General features: G+C 35.9%; 2 pseudogenes; both read right to left on the bottom strand.

The window, feature by feature from the left end:
- Nucleotides 1-286: 286 nt before the first annotated feature.
- LOC114495080 lies at nt 287-6499 on the bottom strand (annotated as a pseudogene).
- Nucleotides 6500-10651: 4152 nt separating this feature from the next.
- On the bottom strand, nt 10652-11521 carry LOC114495707 (annotated as a pseudogene).
- Nucleotides 11522-12263: the final 742 nt, after the last annotated feature.

The raw sequence follows: 12263 nt of genomic DNA, 5'->3' as shown, positions 1-12263 counted from the left end.
ATATCTGTTCATCAACGTTAAACCTCTGGACAGAAGATGTGACCAAGAAGGACCCCTCTTCCATGTCATGAGTCCTTTGCTGATTTCAGAGATGACAGCAGTGGCCAATGTGCAAAACCGACTGGACTGTTCCTTTGGAATTGGGCTGTGATGAGAAGTGCCTGCCAGGAATATCATCATCTTTTCCATGACCCTTTCTCTCAAGTTTCTAAAGATATAGCAGTGAATAATCTTCTTTGAAAATGCTGGATAATTAAAAAAAAACAACCACATGCTTCCACTGTCAGATATTTTGGGTTAAGTTCAGCTACTGGACGAGCTGATAGATAAGTTCACCTCCATAGCCATGTGAGCCCACATTGAGGAAACCTACTCAATTTGGGGGGCCACTAAGAGATGGAAAGGGCACAGGAACCCTGAAATCTCCTGGAAATTCTTCCCTGGGAAGGCAATTTTACAAAAGAGGTCTTTTAAGCTAATGACACCAAACTTTCCCAGATGTTCCTCAATCACTGTGTTGCCTGTCAAAGAGATCTTATTCTTGATCTTGGCTTGCCCATGTTTCAAGATGAGTTCCCTGACAGACTTCGGATTTGGAAATACCCAGGTCATGTAGATTTCACTATACATAGTGTTTTCATGGTCGGGGAGGTCACTGTGACAAAAACACCCCTGAAAATCTTCAGGCAAAACCTTGCAATGGCCCTCTTTACCATTAAACTTACTCTCCATTAATTCTTTGGATGCTACAACAAAGGCCAAGGATTGTTCATCTGGCACTTCCAAACCCCAAGGTTTCACTTTTAGTCATTTGAGGTGCAGCCTGTTACATTGTTGCTGCCCGGCATCACGCAGGCACCATTCCAGTTGCTGAAACCTGAGATCCTTTCTTTTCATCTCCTCCTTTTTAACAGTGCCTGCTTTGCCTGGGTGGCTATGAAAGCCTGGTAAGTCTTTCTCTTTTTTAGATTTCCTGGAACCAAAAGGGTCTTTCTTCTTTGCCCTTCCTCGCTGTCTTTCCAATGCTGTAGCTCATGCACAATCGTACCACGTGGGGAAGAGAGGACCCGCTCTATGTTGCCTTAACCATAGAGACGGCTCTTCTAGCTCACACCTGGGATAGCAAGCTCCCTCTTTGTAGCAAGAACTTCTGAGGCTTGCTAACTCTGATTCCTGCTAAAAGTTGCACAAAACCTTCACACCATTTCTGATCGTTTTAGAGCCCTGTGATCTTCAAACTCAAGCTCTTTTAAGCTATAGTCTCATAATGCTAGTGGCTGGGCTATAAACAATGAAATGCTTCCCACAGTGCCTAGATAATGTGATTTTAAGAAACTTTTTTTTATATTACACAAATAATTCATGAATGCATTCTATTTTTTAAAGATTTAAAACATGGAGATGAAATCAAGCCACCTTTGAAAGCCACCTTCAACTGTTAGCCATGCCATCCCCACAGGTGACTGACTCCATGACACCTGTCACATGTTTATTCTGTACCCTTCGTTAGTGCCTTTTACATAAATGTCATGTAGAGCCAGAATTACTCTATTTTTTTTTACACATCTTTGTGTTTACATACCGTATTGTTACAACTTTAATTTTTATTGTACCTTCTTAAAATTATGTTGCTATTACTAGAAATATGTGTGACTCATTCTTTTTAACTTGCATAGTGTTTCGTAGAATAAAAATATTAAGATTTATTTAACCACTCCCCATACAGAAACATTTAAGTTCTTGCCAAGATTTTATTACTATATATGTTGCTGAAATAAACATTTGAGTTTATTACTCCTTATATACATATGTTATTCTAGGGTAGATACTGACTTACTCATATGTCTTAAACAAAGAGGTATTTCTGTCTAGAAAGTTACAGGGTCATAAAGGCTCAGATACTAAAGTAACAACCTCCTCAATCCCGGAGTCAAGAGCTTTAAAAATTCTATTGATTTAGCAGCAGTTGTATTTTTTCCCATGGTAAGCATACTGTAGTGGAAATCAAAGGAAATGGACACTAACCCCCTTCTACTGCTAATTAGAAGATAAGCGGCCTTTCCAGATTCCCATTTCCTCATTCTGTGGTATTAGGGGGCAGGACTACATGATTTATTTCTCAGAAATGTTTCAGAAAAATGGCATATTTCTGTTCTTCTTTTATTGATTCATTCACAAGTATACACAAGGCATTACAATCCGTGATGTTTCCCTAAGGACTAACAAGACAGAAAACCAGGAAACAAAGCGATGTATAAACAGATAGGTATCATTTAAACAAATGTATCTAGGAAACAAAATGTGTGCTTTCTGAGAGAGAAAGAGAGAGAAGATAAACACTTAGATTTATTTAGTTTGCTTTGTCTGAATAAAGCAGCTGCTTGGTACAGCTTTATCTGTGAACAATAAAATCTGGAATGAAGTGACTGTCTCCTCCCAGCACCCACCTCAGGCAGAGGCACAGGGAGAGTTCTTTAAACAAGTGCTTACGTGTTTCTGTGGCTGTGATGTAGTAATTGCCAGGAATAGCTTTGTCCAACCGTGAGACTTGGAGTTCTGGGGGCTGTTTTTTGTGTTTTCATGACTCTTAGCTCCCCAAATTCTGTCTCAAGGCCCATCTGATGGATTATTTTCCTAAATATTGTCCTTTTCATCTGCTACTTCATAAACCATACTTAGCACACACCCACACTGAATAAAGAAGGGCTCGAGAAGGAGGAAGTATAGGGGATGGACTTCCTCAATAAGAGACTTGTGAATATAATACTTTTTAACTGCCCCCCCCAAAGAAACCAAAACTATTTTTATCAAGGTTTTTAAGATTCCTCTTTTTTAGCCCTGAGCATATATATGTATGTATGCATATCTATATATATGTATATATGCATACATATATGCATACATATATATGCATACATATGTATCTTTGTTTATTTTAGCTTTTTTCTTGAAGTTACAGTATCTTCAAAGGCAAAATGATTATAGGAAGACACAAAAAGATGAATCAAAACATAGACAATATAAAGTAATTCAAACCTTGAATTATCAGTCTTCCAGGAGGACAGCCAGAAATAAATTATGTAAAGTATAGTTATATTAAAATGAGGGAAACATGCCAGTATCAACACTGCATTTACAATTACAATACAAATAATGAAAAACCCAACCAGGAAAGAACCATAAGTCCCTGTTTGGCGATGCCATGCTTGGTCCGATAGATGGATGTAGTTTCAATTTAAACTGTGTCTGCCCACACAGAGTGGAAAAGTGAAACACTCTGAGTGGCTGAGTTCACAGCATGATGTCACTAAGCCATCGACAATTATATACACTTGGTTAAGCTTAACTGAGTTCAAGTGACAAAATTGGATCTCTACCAAAAAGAGTCTACCTTTCATTGGAAGTATTTCAAAGTTCTCAAACCTCCCTCAAAACCAAATTAATTTCAGAATGTGCTACTTTTAAACAAAGAAAAGAAAAACAAACAGGGAGAGAGAAACAGGCTACCTGTATGTTTGGCAAGGCCTCAGCGTGATTAATGTAATAAGAAAGTAATAGCTCTATAAACATTAGAAATTACTATTCTGGAAAATTCAAGGAAAATGTTTTTGCCCAATTTTAATATTTTTTTAACAAATTGCTTGGGGAAAGCAGGATAGTAGCATGGAAAGAGCACTGGACTGGAAGTTAAGAAACTGGATTTCCGCTGTTGCTCTTTCATTAGCTTGCACTGAGTACTTACATGATTTAATTTTACTTCTATAGGCTTAATGTTCTTCAGCCATGAGAGAGGAAGAGCATTCAACCCGAGGCCCCTTTCAGCTTTAACCCAACAACCGAGTGAGCTATGACTTTTGGTTGTTCGTGTGGAAAAAGTAGCAGATAAAGGTAGCCCACACAGATCGACTCTACAAAAGCCAAGTGAAGTTGAAAGGTGTTTAATTATTCAGTAGACCGTATGCTGCTCTTTGTACATTTCACCTCACTCTATTGGGTAAATGCTCCTCTCTCAATCATAGTGCTTTGTGAATAAGGTGTATAATAAACTCAAAATTTTGGAACACAGTAAGTTCATCCGATGTCTTATACTTAGGTCTCAGCCTTCCATTTTAAAATCTTTTCCTAGTAGACTGAGGCTAATTCTTTGACCATAGATAAATAATATGGTAAATATAGTTTAACATTTCTTTGTTCTAACCATTGTTAAAATTATATTTTAATCTCCATAGTGTAAAGTTAATATTTTTGCATCTTTCTTCTAAATATGAAATGTAGAAAAAATCCTCTAGATTGTTAATCAGTGTACCACAGGCCTTTAGCTTGCTACTGTTATTTATTTTTGGATTAATTTATGCAAAAATAAAACACCTGGTTAGAATTTATTTATGATTGAATTAATCTCAGATTTATTATAATTTTCAAATTATATTGCACTTTTGTACTGGTATATTTAACCTCTGATTTGTAGATATAAATATTAATTAATTTATATATTTGATGAGATAAGACAAATGATATTTATTTGGAGAAATATATAACAATAAAGTGGGAATACTGACCTAAAATATTTCACATGTAATCATTCTTACATTCCTCTTATTCCTAATACATTTTCTTTCTTATTGGAATGTAAAAGTTTTCATTAGATCTTCTTTTATACTTACAGTGAGCCTGTACTTTAGCCATTTGCCCCACTCACAACCATTAATGGTGTGTAAGATTTCCCCACTTGACAAAGGGGGTAGAAGCATAAAATGGAGTAGAAATATCCTCTTTAACAAATGGTGTTGGGAGATCTGAACAGCTATGTGCAAAAAAATGGAACTCGCCTACCAACTTACATCATACACACACACACACACACACACACACAAAACCCAAGATGGACAAAAGACTTAAATATAACTCCTGACACCATAAAAGCCCTAGAGAAGAACATAGGAAAGAAAATCTCAGATATTCCACACAGCAATATTTTCACCAATATGTCTTTTAGAACATTTTTCTGCTCTATTATCCCTGCTCTCACAGGATCCTAAGGAACTGTTTACCCCTCAAGTCAAGAAAAATGGTTTAAATTTAAGTCTATGAAATAAATCAACTAATCCAGAATGGATTATTGTTAATGCTATGATTAATTATGATTAATGGTGTCCATTAGAACTGGTATTTGTGCCCAGAGGAAAACTGAAAAGACACACTAGGATTATAACTGTAGAATGCACATGTGTGTGTGAGTGCGTGTCTCTTTTAAGTAAAGGGAGGAAGCGGTGTGGTGCTAAGATAGTGCCCTAAAATGAAAGCAGCAAATATTTAATGGAATAACCTGGTGAGTGAAGAAAAATATTAGAGAGGTATTTCAGGAAATTATTTATGAATAATTGTATTCTTCAAGATGCATTATGAGTCCTACCTTTAATATGTGTCATATTGATTTATTATGCATGTTATTATTAGAATGAAAATTCTCAATTCTGGGAATAATTTAATATTACTATTATTGTAATGTGTAAGTTCTCCCAAAGAAGTATTTTGGCACACCAATCTCATCATTTGTTGTGTGCAATAGAGGATACTAGTAATTTGTCTTAAGGATAGTAATAAAGTATATTTCTGAAATATATATTTAAATAAAATTGTTAAATCCGGTCAAAAACATCTTCACCAAAACTTAGTTTGTTTGATTTCTACAGTGTATTATGCAGTGAAATCAAATAGCAACCCACATAATCAACCTACTTGGAAGAAATAGCAAAAATGAAAAGAAAACATTCAAGATAGAAGTGTTTTTCTATCTTGATTGCTAAGGCTATTTTGTATCTTATATCTTTTCATTTCACTTAGTACTAATCAATACTCTGTAGATGATTACAAAGTGAGGAAAACAAAACACAACTAGCATAGCCAAAGACAACACAATGCAAGAACAATGTGTTCGTATTTGTAATCTTTCATATAACAACTATTTCCTCTGTGACTACTATGTGTTAAGTACTGTTTTAACTCTTAAGATACATAAGAGAACAAAACAAAAATCCTTGACCTTGTAGAGCCTATATTCCAATCTCGACTTAAAGATGTTTATATATTTGTTAATAGGGTCATCAGTTCCTATATCACAGATAGAACAAAGGAATTGCACCTTCTACAAATAGTATTCATAAACAAACAAAAAAAGAAACAGCAGCCATCCTCCTATGAACACAGGTTAGAAAAGACTGCTGGTTAGATATCTGTGCCTAGTGCCTAGGCATGGTAACACCATGCCTAGCTTCAACCTCTTTAAAAGGTCAGTAGTACATTATTAAGAGGGACTCTTAATTCAGAATCTGCTTGTTTAGCATCACATTATTGCATAAAACCATCTGTTGGTTTTGGGAATCCTCCCCAATCATTCTCATTTGAATGAAAGCCACAAGTCAATAACTGGGTGGGTCATTAAACAGTAACCACATCTCATTCCTCTCTTATACATCTCTTACTCACTTCTCTTTTTCATGGCGAGCAGGAGAAATTAGAGAGAAGCCCAGTGACATTACTGATAATCTTGCCTTGAGGGTCCACTGCCCTTCCACATACAGAGGCCAACAGCTTTTTAGAAAAGAAAACTTTATTTGAAAGTAGATTCCTGGATCTGGGATTGGGGCAGGGTTTTAAACAGTAGTAACTAAGGTCTCATAAGAGTTATTCCTGAGTGGCTTACACAAGTGTTATGCATAAGTGGTGTAGAAAGGGTTTAAACTCTGGTTCCGGGTCTTGATAGAAACAGGATAGGACCAGCTCGAGCTAGTTCTACAGTTACAGTAAGTTCAGTTTGATGAACAATATCACTGCATTCTGGGGAGGCACATTGGCTCAAGGAAAACCTGGATGATCACAGCACTTTAACTTTCATTATTAGGATATTAACTGTTATCATACTAGTTCCATGGAAATGACAGAAAATAAACTGCAGAGTCCTCTCAGCTATTCAAGAGGCAAAAATATTTTTTGAATAACACCCATGGATGAACCATAACCCACAGACTGAATGGTTCATAGTGGTACGAGATAATCCCTGCACTCAAAAAAAAAATTTGTGTGTGTGTGTGTATATATATATATATATAGTACTGCTACGAACGATGTATGGTTCATGGCTCATACATATATACATTCATGTGTGTATGTATGTCTATTTGTGTGTATGTATGCTTATGTATACACATCTATATGTTCATATATATGATATATATGTAAAAGAAGAGCATAAACATTTTAAAAGTACAGAGTGGTGTAATAGTCCACATTCAGACCACTCTTGGCCACATAGACAGAAAACTAGAATAAAATTTAAATAACTGTTATGCATAGAAAGATATGGCAGTCATGAAAACAGATCCTCATGGCTCAATTAATTAATATTTATTCAATAGCAGAGACATATGGCATAATTGAATATTTGCAGTGGTCCCTGACCACAAAGGAGATTACAATAAAATAGGAAAGAAAAACAGAAAAAACACGGTCAGTTCAAATGTACATGGATAAATCACAAAATTACAAGCACAAAGCACATTAAACGAGGATTAATCTTGTGTAACAAAGAAAATGAATTTCTTTTAAACCTTTAATCTTGATCCTTGAAATTTTAAAGATCTGGTAATTGTTTTTCAACATTTATATGGCAAGTTAATTAAATGTAAAGTAGTCTGGCATCTTCCATTCTAAATCTATTTAAGTCCTTTGAGAGGCTCTCAGACCAAGTAATTTACATGACTTCTCTTCTGCCCAGCTACTCATGCCCACCATTGCCTAGATTTGATAATAACTAGCAGTCATAAGTGAAGATAGAAAGGAAAATCTTACAGACTAAAAGAAGTGTGATAATAAAAACAATTCTGATATAACTCAGAGAGTAGAGGAAATTCCTCTATATAGAAAAACTTCGATAGAATTATCATGGTTGCAGATCATAATATGGTATTGTAATTAACTTTTTATTTCCACAAAATGACTAGGGATATTTGAGGAATGAACTGAGATCCTGGCTTTGCAATCACCATATGCGATTCGAACTCATTTGCCAACCCCCCTGGAAATGTCTAGGTCGAACCCTGACTTTATTTCTGTCCATAGCTCCCCAGCCTCGTTTCACTTGCAGTTAAAGTATAATCGATGTTCCTGGCTCTTACCGTTTCTATCCACATTTCACTCTAACTACATAGTATTTGTTAATTTCTCACCAATCATGCTTCCCTTTTGACACTATCATAAATTCCTACCCACTAAATTTCACTCCTTCATCCTAAATTTTACCCCTTCATCCTTTTTTCCCTTTACTATGCTCTTTTTTGTTTCTCACCAGTTAATGCATTTTAAATGAATGTATGTCTTTCTCATCTAAAGTGAGAAAAACCCTTTTAATGTTTCCTCAATGCTGGTTTCTGTATTTTTTTTTTCATTGATATTTGACAGCAAATGGGTGCTGTATTTGATGAACTCACAAATCTGAACATCTTGATAACCTTGGTTCTGCAAATCTTTTTGAAATACAATTATAAAGTGTAATTATAAACTCCTAGGACAACGTATAAACAAAATAAGGCCAAATTCAAGGCCCATATTTAGGCTCTTGTCACTTTATTGCTTTTTCTTTGATGTTTCGCCAAGTCTGCCTCCCTCATCCCAGGAAAAGTTATTACACCATGGATTTCTTAAAGTAACATGACACATAATAAGTGGCCTAATGTTTGATGAATAAATATGAAGGAATTAATATGAAAATTGTGGGGCTAAACCTAATAGCCATTCAGAACATAGTATTTCAAAAGAACTATGCTTAAAATGTCATATCAATTTCCTTAATTATCTCTCCTCTGGTAGTCTTCAAATTGTTTAATTATAAGTAAAGCCAAATAAGTTAGAATTTTAAAATGAATAAGATAATATATTATAGCTTAACAAAATCAGTATGTGATGTTAAAAGGATACTTTTAAACAAAAAAATGTTGTCAGTAATGTTCCTTTACTTATACAGGGTGGGGCAAAAGTAGGTTTATGGTTGTGAGTACATGAGACAGTTTATTCTTGTATTATTATTTACTAGTTATTGTATTTTTTTCATATGAACAACTTGTAAACCCACTTTTGCCCCACCCTGTAATTACATATAAATTAAATTATACTCTTTTCCATCATATTGCCCTAGTGACTTTTTATGATTATGAAAGTAATATCATTCATAGTAAAGACTTAGAATATGCTAAGAAGCATAAAGAAAAAAGTCATTCACAATTCTACAGCCTAGAACTACAAATACTGAGTTCATTTTATGCATATGGTTTGATATGCAGGATCATAACTAGTGTACAGCTTTTATCCTGGTCTATTTATTCCCATTTAATATCACATTGTGAGTGTATTCTTTGTCACTAGACATTTTTTGAAAATATCTTTAATGGCCATATATGTTTCCTTTGTAAACAGTATCATATTATTTTTGCTTGTCTCTCTCTATATTAGGCATTTAGATAATGTGTAAATTTTTAAGATTATGTATACTGCTGTAAGAAACATCGCTATAATAAAATGACTATCAAGTGAATAACTCTGAATGTTTAACCCTATTCTAACTTGTTCATTACATGGTTTAATTTAATCTTCAGGATTTTCTATAAGATAAATATAATTATCTACATTTTACAGCAGAGGAAATATGTTCAGTGAGGGAGAAAAAAGTAACTTTCTCTAAGTCCTATAATCAGAAAGAAGTAGAAGAGATATTTGCACCGGGACATGTTTTATGCTTCAGCTTCTCTCTGACTAGGAAAACCATCACCCTGATTGGGCCTGTACAAGTAAGTCCAAGAAGGCAAATTATTGAGGCAAAAGGACCAACTTTAGAAAATGCTATGAGCACATTTGAGAATGTGTATGCCTCCTAACTGGCATTAAAAGTACTTAAGTTTTGAATCCTTAAGATATTTAGAAATAAAAATTTAAACTGTTATTTATTATGCTATTATTTGATTACTAGTGAAGTTAACTAAAAGCTGGTTAACTAGTTTCTTTTGTTTTGCAGCCATTCTTATCTTCTGTTGGAGAATTGTGTGTTCATATGCTTTTGCCAGGGCCTTTGTGTTTTTCTATCGTGTGATTTCTATACACTAAGAACATCATGGTTTTCTTCTTTGTGGTAAGTGTCCTAGTGTAGACAATTTTGTTTCCACTTTTTACATGAAAAATTTGACTTTTGTACATTTTAATAGACTATTTTTTAGATTAGTTCTCAAGCAAAACTGACCAGAAGGTACAAAGATTTCCTCTAAACCTTCTTTCCCCACACATGCATGATCTCTCCATCATCAACATCACGCACTAGAGTGGTACATTTGTTAAAATTGATGAGCCTGCAGTGGCACATTGTTATCACCCAAAAACCATAGTTTACATTAGAATTCACTGTTGGTATTGTACATTCTAAGGGTTTGGGCAAATCCTTAATGACATGTCTCCACCATTATAGTATCTTAAAATTTTACATTTTTTAATGGACAATTACAGCTCTCTTATAATAGATAAAGTCCATTGCTCTATTCTGGTGTTTGTACACAGATATCAGGGAAAATGTACTACAAACAATTTTTGTTTTGGTTAAAGACAGAAACCTGCATTGTCAATGTTGCACTTGATTGTGGTGGATCTGCACTTCTGTCTCCCTTCTCACCTTCTGTGTACAGTGTACGGGAGTTTCTGCTGTCCATGGGAAGCAGCTCTTGGAGTAAAAACAAGGGTCAAGAAGAAAAAAGTATTAAAGGGAAGAAGCACAAGAAGGCCACTTTGGGGCAGCGGTTGGCCACTCAGTAGAAGCAGACGGTGTGCAAGAAGGTCTGGCTGCTGTTCTCCTCTAACTCCTGCAGATCATCAATAATGTTCTTCATGTCTTCCTGTCCTCTGCATGCTGAATGCACTGGCAGAGCTACTGGATGAGGAGGGGCCCCCAGGCATTCTTCCTGGTTGTCTTCAATGTCCACATGGATCACGAACACCAGCTGACAGGTCTCCTGCTCTCTGGAACTCGGGTTGTTCACCACCTGGTCCTACACTCTCATTTCACAGGTAAGGATCAGGTCAAACAGGTCTTCCCAGTTCTGGAAACTTTCTGGCCAGACTTGATTCACTTATTTCTGTCTGACATGTGCAAAATGTCATTCTGTATCCAGAATTCTTTGTCTTTCCTAAGGAGGCCATTGTAATCTGATCATAGGTGGGTTTGAAATCATACACATTGGCCCTGGAAGCTTCACGTGGGCTCCTGTTCCCAAGGACCAGACACTGAATCCCCCTTTGCTGAGGATGTTGTGCACTGCGTGCATAGGTCTGGTTGCTCTAGCAGACCACTGCCTTGTGCCACTGGGATGATGGCATGGGGGTGGCTGCACAGTCTGCACTCACCAGCTCTGGGTCTCCCACAATACTTCCACACCAAAACTTTACATTTTTGAGGGTCACTTCTAGCCCAGGCCAGGTGGCTCAGTTGATTGGAGCATCATCCTATACACCAAAAGGTTGTGGGCTCAATTCCGTGACAAGGCACATACCTAGGGTGCAGGTTTGATCCCTGATCAGGGAGCATAAGGGAGGCAACTGATCGATGTCCTCTCACATTGATGTTTCTCTCTCTCCCCCCACCCACCCCTTCCTCCCTCTTTCTAAAATCAAAAATCATATCCTTGGATGAGGATTAAAAAAAAGAGTCAATTTTATCCAACTTTTTATTGCTCTTTTGTACTTGTAAGGTTTTTAAAATTTAAATATTAGATAAATATTTTATTACAAATATTAGGTGAATTTTCTTTGCAAATATTTAGTTTTATTGTATATGGTTTAGGTAATTATTTTTATATTTATGACATATAAAAACATATGGAACAAGATAATTACACAGAGCTCCAATGCAGCTTAAAAAATAAATACAAGCATAACTGAAGCCTGCTATATAAGTCTCCCAATAACTTTCCCCATCTCTTGTGACAATTGCTTTGGTGGCAGAAGGAGCCCACAGTGTCCAGTTGTCAGTCTCAAAAACCAGTTTAGTTAAACCATTACTTTGCCCCCCAGTGGAAATATTTGTTCCTTTGGAAATAAAACCTAAAAAACAGCAGAAATAAGAAGTTGCAGAAATAAGAAGCAAAAGGTGTTGATAAAAGCCCCCCCCCACCATTTCTGTACCTTCAATCCTAGCTGTGGGAGAAACAGTACCATACACTGGTCTCAGATTC

The sequence above is a fragment of the Phyllostomus discolor genome, chromosome 4, assembly GCF_004126475.2.
Source record: "Phyllostomus discolor isolate MPI-MPIP mPhyDis1 chromosome 4, mPhyDis1.pri.v3, whole genome shotgun sequence".
Lineage (NCBI taxonomy): Eukaryota > Metazoa > Chordata > Mammalia > Chiroptera > Phyllostomidae > Phyllostomus > Phyllostomus discolor.
This window is presented reverse-complemented; position numbering and strand designations above follow the sequence as displayed.